Source organism: Callithrix jacchus, chromosome 14 (genome assembly GCF_049354715.1).
Source record: "Callithrix jacchus isolate 240 chromosome 14, calJac240_pri, whole genome shotgun sequence".
NCBI classification, from domain to species: domain Eukaryota; kingdom Metazoa; phylum Chordata; class Mammalia; order Primates; family Cebidae; genus Callithrix; species Callithrix jacchus.
The window spans coordinates 43,940,445-43,952,235 of record NC_133515.1 but is presented as its reverse complement, the minus strand read 5'-3'; positions in this window follow the sequence as shown (position 1 = coordinate 43,952,235).

Genomic DNA, 11,791 nt, shown 5'->3' with positions numbered 1-11,791 from the left:
GACTTCCACGTCTTTCAAGAAGCCTGTAGCCTGGTGGGAAAGATAGGCACACAATTTAATGCAGTGTAATTAGTTGTAGAATAAAGTTGTATGGGAAAGTGCCATGAGCATTCAGAGGTGGTGCATTCGAGCTGGGCCCTGGAGGAAGAGTGAGTGTTTGCTGGTGAAGGAGCATTACTGGGAAGGGGAACATCGGGGCAGTGAGGCAGGTGCTCAGGCAGGGCCCAGCTTCGTGGGGCTGCGGTATGGCCTGGAGGCTGGAGCACATGGAAGGAAAGACCTCATGGATTGCACAACTCACTGAAAGGAGAGAGGCATTGGCTGAAGAGGTCCATTCTTTTACATATTAACCCATTTGGTTAGCATACATTTATTCATTCCCTGAACAAATAAGGCTTGAGCACCTGTCAGGCTCTGCTGCCTCATGCTGCTGCCTTTCCAGCGTGAGTCTCACTGCAGCTCAAGTCCTCATCTTGGTAAGTTCACCAAGTGCACAGTGTCTTCCTGTTTTTGTTACTCCAGGAGAGCACTTTTTTAGAGTCAAGAGGAAGGAAAAAGATGTCTTTCTCTTTGTTGACCAATGATTTCTTATTCTAAAAACCACCCAAAATTTTTGAAAGGTTTTTATGGTGCCTTATAAGTTAACTATATTGGCATTCAGCCTGCAAGTCTGATAAAAAAGGAACTTTCTGGTACTTCTATTTTGGAAAGTGGCCTTCCTTGTCTGCTTTCTCCAAAGAGTAGGGGCAGCAGCTGGGCCCGTTTAGGATGTGTGGCTCCATCACTATGGGCAAGCTCCAGATGGAACCCACCTAATAGTGCTCAACAAAAGCTATGTCTCTGAAGCATCAGGATCCCTTGTTTACTGTGGCTGCGGAGAGGAAGCTTTGAACTGTAGATAATTAGAAAAACAGCTTTCACATAAAATAGCCTCCCCCACAAGATGACAAATCTTATTTCCGAAGTTTCCTGACTTTGTTTGTTCACTGTAGCCGGATGAAAAAGTATCACTTGTTATGCTGTATGGGACCATGTCATAGCGATGGTCAGCCCACATTTACTGAGTGCTAAGTGCCACTGCAGGGCCTCAGTGAACCTTCACATTGGCCTGGGAGTGGAGTACCAGCATTATCCCCACTTTGCAGGTGAGGAAGCTGAGCGAGAGAGAAGTCAGGCATTTTGCCCCAAGCCCACAGAGCTAGTGACGGGTGGGACTGGAAGCATCAGCACCTGGCTGCTGAGCCCCACACTCCCTTGCCCCAATTTTTGCAAGAGCTGTGCCAAATCGTCATCGGTCTTCCACATACAGCATCTTTTCCTTTTTAAGCCTTTGAACGAGGCCTATTTTATATGGAGGGGGCCTTAGATTCCAGACCGTGGAGCAGAAAGCTGGGAATTCACAATACAATTACTAAGTCACGGCTCTCCTCTCCATCTTAACTTCCCTCTGGGCCTATTGTGAAGAAGGACTCCCAACTGCTGATCCTCCTGGGGATCTGGTGAGAATAAACCAGCATGCTCTCAGAGGAGACACTCTCCGTATCCCACATCTTCTTGGTGGTGAATCCTGTGACATCACTTATTCAACCAGTATTTACCACACACGACTTCATCTTAGGCCTTGGAGTTACCCAGTGCAGCTTTGGGCCAACCTCTTCCATGTCACTATGACCTAGATGAGGAGGGACACACCAAGGCTCTCTGCCAGGAGACTATGGGAGGCCCATTGCCCACTTAGGCCTTCTCATCAATAAAGGACACTTGGGTCTCTAGTTCCAGCTACTCTGGAGGCTGAGGTGGGAGGATGGGAGGATGGGGCTGAGGTGGGAGGTGAGTTGATTGTACCACCACACGCCAGCCTGGGCAACAGAATGAGACCCTGTCTCAAAAAACTAAAGCTAAATAAACCCATGTAACCAGCACATCCACCCCCGAACCTAAAAAAAAAGTTGAAATTATAAAAAAATAAAAATAAAAAATATATAAAAGTAAAGGACATTTGGCTTTCAGTGGCCAAGGGTCCCACAGGCAGGGTCTCTCCAGGAAGTATTGTTCAGGGCTCAGCTCAGACTGGGCAGCAATCAACTCCCTGCCCACTCTGTTCCATGCAGAATTCTGGAGTCATTACCTCTGCGAGTGTCCTTGTGAACCCAAATGAGGTAGATGCGCCTGCTGACTGGGTTGAACATGTTGCCCAGAGGAAAGGGAAGCTTTATGTTGGGACAGAGTGACTAACCCCCTTTCAGGCAGACAGCAGGGCAGGCTCTAACTGGCTGAAGCTTTCGGGAGCCTCCCCCGCTGTGGGTGAAGGCAGCATGTCTGGTGAAGACAGGCTCAGGATTTAGTAGGACATGCCAGCCATCTCATGCAAAGGGATGACTGCAGGAAAAGCCAGCACAGAGGCCAAGGGCATGCACCCGAGGCCAGGTCAGTGCGGGTGGACTGGGGTCATTGGAGCCAGAGTGGCCCACTCAGGCCCTGGAGAAAAGGGTGGGGGGCTTTTATAGGATGCTCTTGGCCTTACCTGGGGGCAAAGGTGCGGAAGACAGTCAACGCAGGGAGCTCTGTGTCAGAAATATGTCTGCCTTCAAGGAAAGTGGCCAGCCCGGAAGAGAAGGCACCTGGGAGGGCCCGAGGGACAGGGGAAACAGAGAAAGGCACTGGCCAACCCCATTGGGCAGCCAGATGGCCGGGCTGGGTGATACCTGGAGGCAGCCCCCAGCCATGCACAGTGGCCAGTGGGCACGGGAGACCCAACATCTACTGGGGAGTTTAGTTACAAACAGAACATCCAACACACTCACCTTCCCGCACTAACGCTCTCATCCCCCAGAAGGTAGAAAACACCGCTGCTGTGAAGCACTGGAGCCAATTATGACCAACAGAGATAAATGAGCTGGCCAAGTGGAAACAGAATCTCAGGGGGAGTGCCCATGTCCCCTAGCTACCCCGGAAAGTGGTCCTGAGTGATGGTCACATGCACAGACTCATCAGATGGAGCTAAGGGCCGATGCCAGCTCCACCCCTACACCCTGGGTGACCCCAGGCAAGTATTTGGGGCTCTATGGACCCGGTCTGCAGAATGAGGATAATAACAGCATGTACTTCTCAGGGCTGTTGGGGGATTAAGTAAGGTAAAGCATGCAAACAGCTTTTCCTGCTGCCTGACATGCAGAAAGCATTCAGTACATATGAGCAATTGTGATCATTTTCCCAGCCAACGAGGGAATGTTCGAACACTGTCTGGCACGTGACTGGGATTTTCAGAATACGAAATTCCAACACTCAGAGAAGAAATAAGCCTGGAAGGGAGAATTACATTAGAGGTTAGGGAAGTGTTCAAATATGTCATTCTGACTGTGCTGTTTAGAAACAAACAGTGGGCAGGAAGTGGTTAAACCAAAAGGGGGAGCAGAGAAGAGGGTGACTTGGGGACAGAATGTGGGCATTGACAGTGGGGGAGTGGACATTTTCCAGGTGGCACCTCGCCTAGGTGCTGTTCAGAAAGTCGCAGTGAATGCTAAGACCCCTCCAGCCCTGCAGGCTAGCTCCTCTCACAGAAGAGAAACCAGGCTGTCCAGAGGTGGCTTAGAGAGAGACAGAGGGAAGCCCTTGCTAAAATGCCTGCATATTGCAAGTATCTCATCAGAAGAGTGCAGAAGACTTCAGTTCCAGCATTCGCATGTACCTTTTTGCACAGCAAATTCAGAACAACAGTAGCTAGAGCGCTAGCCAGACAGGGGCAACTCCACACTTCAAGCATGACCTCTGAGCAACTGCAGACGTTGTGACAATTCTTGGCTGCTTTGCAGTTAAAAGCTTTGGTCAAAGAAGCTATCAGACAATGCGGACTAGCACAGGGCATGGAACAGCATGGAGCCCAGAAGAGGCCTCGCTGGAAATGTAAAGAGACAGTCGGAATAGGACCTGGCCCTGCTTTCTCGTTAGAAAAGTGTGGACTTTCTAACGTCAGGGAAAAGTATTCTTTTGGAAGATTGCAGCAATCCCATTGCTTTCCCCTGAAAAATGGGTGTGTTTACCTCAGGGAAACAGTGAATCATGCAATAGATCATCTTTCTCTTTTTCCTTTGGCTGTCAGGAAGCTCAGAGCCAAATTCACACTTCACCTTTAGTAATTTTGTGAGAACCTGTAATCTGCATGTTTGGGACCCAGTTTCCCCTTAGTCTCTTCTCTGGCCTTGACTTTTACTCAACATTTTTCCTATTTTACTATTTGTAATTTTGAAAGTCACTTCCAATCCACCTTTGTAGGGAACAAGAGGATACTGTCATGCAGAGTCACTGTGTAAAATAAAACATGCTTTTGCAAGCAGATGGAAGTGAGGTTGACTAGGCAGGAGTGAGGTTATTGGGGTCAAGAGTGTGGAGAGGGGAGATTAGTGTCAGGGTTTTTTTGTTGTTGTTGTTGTTTTGTTTTTTGTTTTTTTAGTTATAGAAACATACTAGCCAAGGACTGGAAGGGAGCTGCCCGGGGCTGGAAATCCTCCCTCCTGTCTAGAAGAATTGGGGCTCCTCTGGGGCTTTCCACAGAGGCCAGAGGCAGTGGCGACGCTGATCTGGGTCTGAGTCCCCGTCAGAAACAGGAAGGACTGCCACCCTTTCTCCTCAACTAGAGAAAGCTCATTGGATTGCAAGTAAATGAGCATAATGATTGTATAGAACTAGCTTTGAATCCACTCTGTTACAGATTGTTTAAAAGTAAGCCTGGGAGACATAGGGAGACCTGTCACTCAAAAAAAAAAAAAAAAAAAAACTAGCCGTGGTGGTGGCCTGCGCCTGGTCCCAGCTACTTGGGAGGCTGAGGCAGGAGAATTGCTTGAGCCCAGGGAGGTCAGGGCTGCAGTGAGCTGTGATTGCACCACCATATCCAGCCTAGGCCACAGAGTGAGACCCTGTCTCAAACAAACAATCAAAAGCAAATCACTTTTAAATTTCGGTATTTTATTACTCCATTCCTCCTGGCCCCACCAAGGTTAGATTAGAGGAGACAGGTCACCTGCAGGAAGCTGTCCAGGGGCATGGAGGGGACACTGTCCACAGCCTGTTCCACTCAACATCAATACAGCCACTTGCAGTCGGGTATGGATGGCACATTCTCTACATCTAGGGAAGACCCCGAGCTTGCCAGATGGCACTGAGGGCCTGACAGAACCAGGATCCAAAAGTGCTTGACAGCTCCCAGCCGGGGGCAGCTTGGACAAGATGCCTTTAGGAGGGATCAGTGGAGGCTCCGGGCTTGGCTGGGAAGGCAGCATCCATGGAGGGTGGTGCCAATTACGGGAGGCCCTGGAGGAAAGGGGGCTGGCTGCTCCTACACAGAGTGAATTCCTTTGGTCGCAAGTAGAGGCCCCGAGGGAGAGGGCTGCCCTGCCCCCGGGGCCACCAGACCCCACCGAAGCCTCCGAGCTGCTCTCCCTGTCTCCCCACTCTGCCCACGCTCCCCGCGTCCCCTGTAAACCCTGCCCTCCCGCGAATGCCGTCCCGCTGACAGCACCCAGGCCTCCCCCACGGCGGTTTCCCACCTAATCAGGCCCTGACCACTCCCCACCCATCTCCCACCCCTCTCCTCACTCTTCCCGACACCTGGGGGCCCCCACTTAGGGCGCCTGCCTGGCCGCTCCCCCGCACCCTCGCGGCAGACTGCGCTTCACTCAGGTCGCCGTGCACACGTCCCCGTGTTCTTGAGCTCCCCCACCAATCCACCTGTATAAAATCGCAGCTCCCTGGTCACTTTCTGCTGTCTCTGCAGTGATGCATTTCACTTTCTCTGACAACAACCTGACACCTTGTATTTTACCTGTTTGATGTTCACAGGAAGCTCTGCCGGAGCAGAGACTGCAGGCCCCCTGCGGCTTTGACCCAGTGTCCAGGACATGCCTGTGGGTGCTCAGCGATGGCACTGGTGGATGGATTCCCAAATAGAGGAATGAATGAATGAATGAATGAATGCTTTTAAAGAGAGACAGATGCGAACTTCAGACTGAGAGCTAAGGCAGACAAGAGTGTCCGGTATCATATGGCCCCAAGCAGAGATGGTGAAACACAGCCAGTGAGGTTTTTACTAAAAACTAAAGACTTAATCACCATCAGAGTTGTACAGAATGGTGAGGGCCACAGAAAATGCCTGGGCTTTGGAAGAATCCTGGTGACTGGTTCAAAAACAAAAGCAATGTGACAGAAGCAATTTGGTTGAGAAAAAGTTTGCAGAGGAAACAATTCAGCCCAAAGGACAATTTGTTCTACAAGTATATTCCACATTATCAAAAATTGCAATTTTAATGCAGCATGAAGGCAAATTGCATCCTTTTGTGCCTTTTCAAGTATTTTGCTTATAAATTTCAGGATATTTAGTTTTATCCTGTGCTTTAAATTTCTAGTTAATTTTTTAGTTATCTATTTATATTTTGTTAATTTTAAACATTTTCTTATCATAACTTGGCATATGTATATGTATTTGTTTTTTTGTTTGTTTTTGTTTTTTGTTTTTTTGAGATAGAGTCTCACTCTTTTGCCCAGACTGGAGTGCAATAGCATGATCTTGGCTCACTGCAACCTCTACCTCCTGGGTTCAAGTGATTCCCCTGCCTCAGCCTCCCAAGTAGCTGGGACTAGAGGCATATGCCATCACACCCAGCTAATTTTTGTATTTTTAGTAGAGACAGGGTTTCGCCATGTTGGCTAGACTGGTCTCAAACTCCTGACCTCATGTGATCCGCCTGTCTCAGTCTCCCAAAGTGCTGGGATTACAGGTGTGAGCCACCACGCCCGACTGGCACATATATGTAAAGGTGCTGTTTAATGAGTTATTATCAAGTAAGCACCCACAAAAACACAACTGGTGAACAGGCAGGATGTCACCGGCCCCAGGTACCCTTGAGTGTCCCTGACAATACCCTCATTGGCACTGAAGGACACAGCCACCCCACTGCTGGGGTAACCATGTCCTTTCTGCCTTTGCCCTTTTGCCTCCTAAGAATGCATCTCTAAGCCTGGGCATTAGGTTTGCCAGTCTGAGAATATGACACAAACAAAATCATATTTGATATGTTTTGTGTCCAGCTTCTGTCACGCAACACTGACATCTGTTTTTGTTGTGTGGTTGCAGCACATTCCTTTTCATTACTGTACTGTGAGGTTTGTAACAGTCAAATGTTGAAAACAATCTAAATGTTAAAAAACAGGGGAGGCCATACACAGTGGCTCACACCTGTAATCTCAGCACTTTGGGAGGCCAAGGCAGGTGGATCACTTGAGGTCAGGAGTTCCAGACCAGCCTGGCCAACATGGTGAAACCCTCATCTCTACTAAACATACAATAATTAGCTAGGCGTGGTGGCTGGCGCCTGTAATCCCAGCTACTCAGGAGGCTGAGACAGGAGAGTCACTTGAACCCAGGAGGTAGAGTTTGCAGTAAGCCGAGATCGTGCCATTGCACCCCAACCAATAGAAGATTGGTTTAATAAGGAATGCAAGTTTACAAAACAGAAATTACCTGTAATACTATTTTTGTTAAAAGGAGAGAAAGAAAAGGCAAGAATGAGAAAATGAAAGAGAAAGAATGAAAGAAAATACATTCATAAGAGTGACTATAGAGAAAGTTCTGGAAAAATACTAAAGCATACAAAATATAAAGTAATTTTATATTTGTATAAAGTATATTTATACAAAATATAAAGTAACAGCTTACTTTATAAAAATCCTAAGCAGGGTGAGCAGTTCAAAGTTTTTATATCTATATAAAATGTGTGTGTGTGTGTGTGTGTATGTAAAAGTGCATAAAACATAAAGGGGCTGTTTAATGAGTTACTATAAAGCACCCACAAATACACAACTGTATGTGTATATTGTACATACACACACACGTGATATGTAGATATAGAGATAGATATAGACAGACATAGATTGACCGAAGTTTCTGCTTTTCCTGCAAGGCTCACTCATTGTTTTTGTAATTAAAAAACAAAAGACTAGAAGGAATTTGAGCCATGAAAGAATAAACAAAGCAATAAAAACAAACAATCAAAAAAGAGGGTTAGGAGCTTTAGGGTTTTTTTCTCTCCTCATTTATTTTCAGCCAATTATGTCTGCTATACTTGTCTGACAATTTTTTTGGTGAATTTTTTATTTTTATAAATTGATTTTTAGAATGAATGCTTCCAACCACAGTTAACAGTTTCTGAGGTTTGCAAATACTGCTTAGTTAACCAATACCTAGTTGTTAGTTCCTTCAGCTTTTCAAATTCATTTTCACCCACTTTGTCTTGCCTTGCTCTGTTTATAATGGATGAAAACAACCTAAATTCATTTCAGTAAAATCTTTGTTTGTCCAAACTGTTCCAGGCAACAAAATTGAGTGCTCCAAAGTCAAGCCAGCTTAAATTCCAATGTCAGTTCAGCCACTTACCATTTGTGCAATATTGGGCAAATTAACCTTTCCCAGTCTCAATTTCCGATCTACTAAACGGGGATAAAACCTACTTTATAGGAAACTGCCTGGCTGGGTGCAGTGGCTCTTACCTGTAATCCCAACACTTTGGGCGGCAGGATTGCTTGAGCCCAGGAGTTTGAGACCAGTCTGGGCAACATGGTGAAACCCCGTCTCTACCAAAAATACAAAAATTAGGCATGGTGGTGCATGTCTATAGTCCCAGCTACCCAGGGGGCTGACGGAAGAGGATTGCTTGAGCCTGGGAGGTGGAGGCCACAGTGAGCTGTGATTGTGCCACTGCGCTCCAGCCTGGGATAACACAGATTGTGTAAGAAAAGGAAAAAAAAAAAAAGAAAGAAAGGAAAAGAAGAGAAAGGGAAGGGAAGAAAGTAAAGAAAAGAAAAGAGATTGCCACAATCAGCAAGCTGAGAGTGACTTCTTCTGGGGCTGGGTGATTCTTTGTTGTGGGGGTTGTTTGGTGAATTGTAGGATGTTTCACAGCCTCTGGCCTTTACCCGCTAGATGCCAATGGTCTATCCCCTGGAAGATGTGACAACAAAAATGTCTCCAGACATTGCCAATACTGCCTTGGACCTGTCCCTCTCTCACCTCCATAACAAATGCCCTCAAGTCCTGTTGGTTCCTCCTTCATGTTACCTTTGGAATCGGTTTCCCCTTCTTACTAGCTGGCATAGCCTCTTCAGCCTGCACCAGGGCAGCACAGAATCCCCAAGGAACAACCTCACTGCACCAGGCCTTCTGCCCTGCCTCCCTCCAAGGGGTGCAGAGTGGGTGAAACATGAAAACATGAAGCGCTGCTTTTGCTCTTTGATTTTCTCCCGTTTCTCCCAGCTCAGGCAAGCAGCCAGGACTTTCATTGTACTGGGCCAAAAGCCAGTGCTGCGTTTAAGACACAAGATGCTTTTCTTCCCGTCTTCTGTACCTGCCTAAACCATGGATGCATATGTCGGAGTGCTCTGAACAGGGAACTGTGGGAGGTCTCAGGATGTGTAAGAGACTCTGCAGAGGGCAGATCTGCCTTGATGGGGGTGGACAGTGGTCAGTCCCAGGGACAACTGGCACCACACACCTATCAATAGCCTCGCTCCAAGCAAGTAGCAGGACATGACAAGGGGTGGGTGCCTGGTGTCCTTAGAGAGGCAAGATCTGAGTCAGGCCCTCTTTGTGCCCTGTGCATGGCACAGAAAGCAGCACAAACTTGTGGCAGGAGGGACTCATATATGCAGGGATGCTGGACATTTCCATGGGCACAGTGTGACTGGACTGGGCAGCCACGATTTGCGGGGGCCCTTTTCTCCAATGCTTCACTGCTGCATAAGTTTCTGGGACCTTTCCCCCAACCCAGGGTAAAAAGAGCCTGCCAAAGTGACTGACAATGAATTTCTCAAATGCCTGGCTGAATGGGGACTCAGAGTTGGACTTAATTTGCTTTTTTTTGAGAGCAAGCCTCACTCTGTTGCCCAGGCTGGAGTGCAGTGGTGCCATCTTGGCTCACCGCAACCTCCACCTCCCAGGTTAAAGAGATTCTCCTGCCTCAGCTTCCCAAGTAGCTGGGATTCCAGGCGCACACCACCAGTCCTGGCTAATGTTTTTGTATTTTCAGTAGAGACAGGGTTTCACCATGTTGGCCAGGCTGGTCTCCAACTCCTGACCTCAGGTGGTCTGCCAGCCTTGGCCTGACAAAGTGCTAGGATTACAGGCATGAGCCACCTCGCCCAGACAATTCGCTTTAATTATGGAAAACTTTCTTAAATGACATCTGTCACATCAACATCTATGAGTTTATAAACTGAGGCTCAGATGCATCTCATGATGCAGATGCCATTTTGCCACTCCCTGCCTCCAACTCTGCCCTGGCACCCCATTACCTAAGGATGAAGGCTCCTCATGGCCCACCGCAGAGGAAGCAAGGGCTCAGTCTCCACTCCTGCTCCCAGGGTAGACATCACTAATCAATCACAGCATCTCACTGGCTATGTATGAACACAGTCCCAGGATCCTTTGCAGCACTGCCCACCAGGCAGCGGCATGGATATGAGCTGGTCCTTGAGAAGTCAGGTAATTTCTCTGTTTTCCCCCCACTTCCCCTTTTTACTGCTTCTTAGATCTGAATATACCATTGGCATATACATTTAAGTTGCAGAGGTGGTTTTTCTTTCCTCCAAAAATATTAGTAAACTTAAAACACACTTTTGAATTGAGTGCATTTTAGAACTGAAAAAAATGCAACTTTCCTGGTCTCCTGGAGTTTCCTCAAGGCCATATGAGAGCATCCATGCTGGCCCCTGACTTCTCCTCTGTCTCCATTAGCTGACACCAGCAGGCTGGTCCTTGCCTCCCTGTTTTCTTCCCTGTCCTCCCTCGACCCCACATATTCCTGGAAAACATCCACACATTCATCTTTTAAGACTCAAAGATCTCTAGGGAGCCGTTCCTGACTCCCCGACATCCCACTCAGCACAGGACTGGGAGGAACACGAGGTCAGTCTAAACCCTGCCTGTCTCCCTCTCCCAGACTGTCCTAGAGGACCCGGCTCCCTTCACACTCTTCCCAGTGCAGGGAGAGGCTCTGCTAGGAGCTCCAAGAGATGGGAAGAGCACCACCTGTGCCTTGGAGAAGTCACCACAGTCCAGCTCAGAGTTACACTGTTCAGGGTTGCTGACCCACAATATCTGAGCAGTCAAAACTCGAGAGCCAATTGATTAGCCCTTAGTGAAAAGCATAACAGCCAGGTGGAGTGGATGGTCACAGTGACCTGACCAGAGTCTGCCCTCCTTGCTACCCAGCCAAGTGGCTTCCTTACCGGAGGTTGCTCAGCAGCGGTGGACTCAGTACAGCCACAGTGATTGATGGGCCTGGAATGTGGGGTGGCTTCAGCTCCTCAGTGGTGGAGGACCGGGTGGGCAGACCAGGTCACCTCTTCCCTCACATGGCCTAAGGACAGGACTCATGGCCTTCAGTCTGTGACTCCAGCTGCCCACTTGATGGACACATTGTGTCCTCAGTTGAGGACACACCTTCACACTGGTCCTCAAGGCAAGCCCTGTACACCTGGGAGGCTTCTGCTCTCCTGCAGACAGCTGCACTCGGCTTCCTCATTTGTCTCTCTCATTTGCTGCCAGGGGCCACCCATGCCTGGCACTGGGGGGTGATCTGAATAACTGGTTGCTTCCAGGCTTCTCTTCCATAGGTGCATGGGTTAGCCATTTGGAAACTGCTTTCTGGGCACTTTAGAACTGGGCAAATAAGTAACCTGGAGCTGGGTTTCTCGTTAGTAAAGAAAGAAGTTGCAAATATGCAAATAACTAAAAAAAGTTACG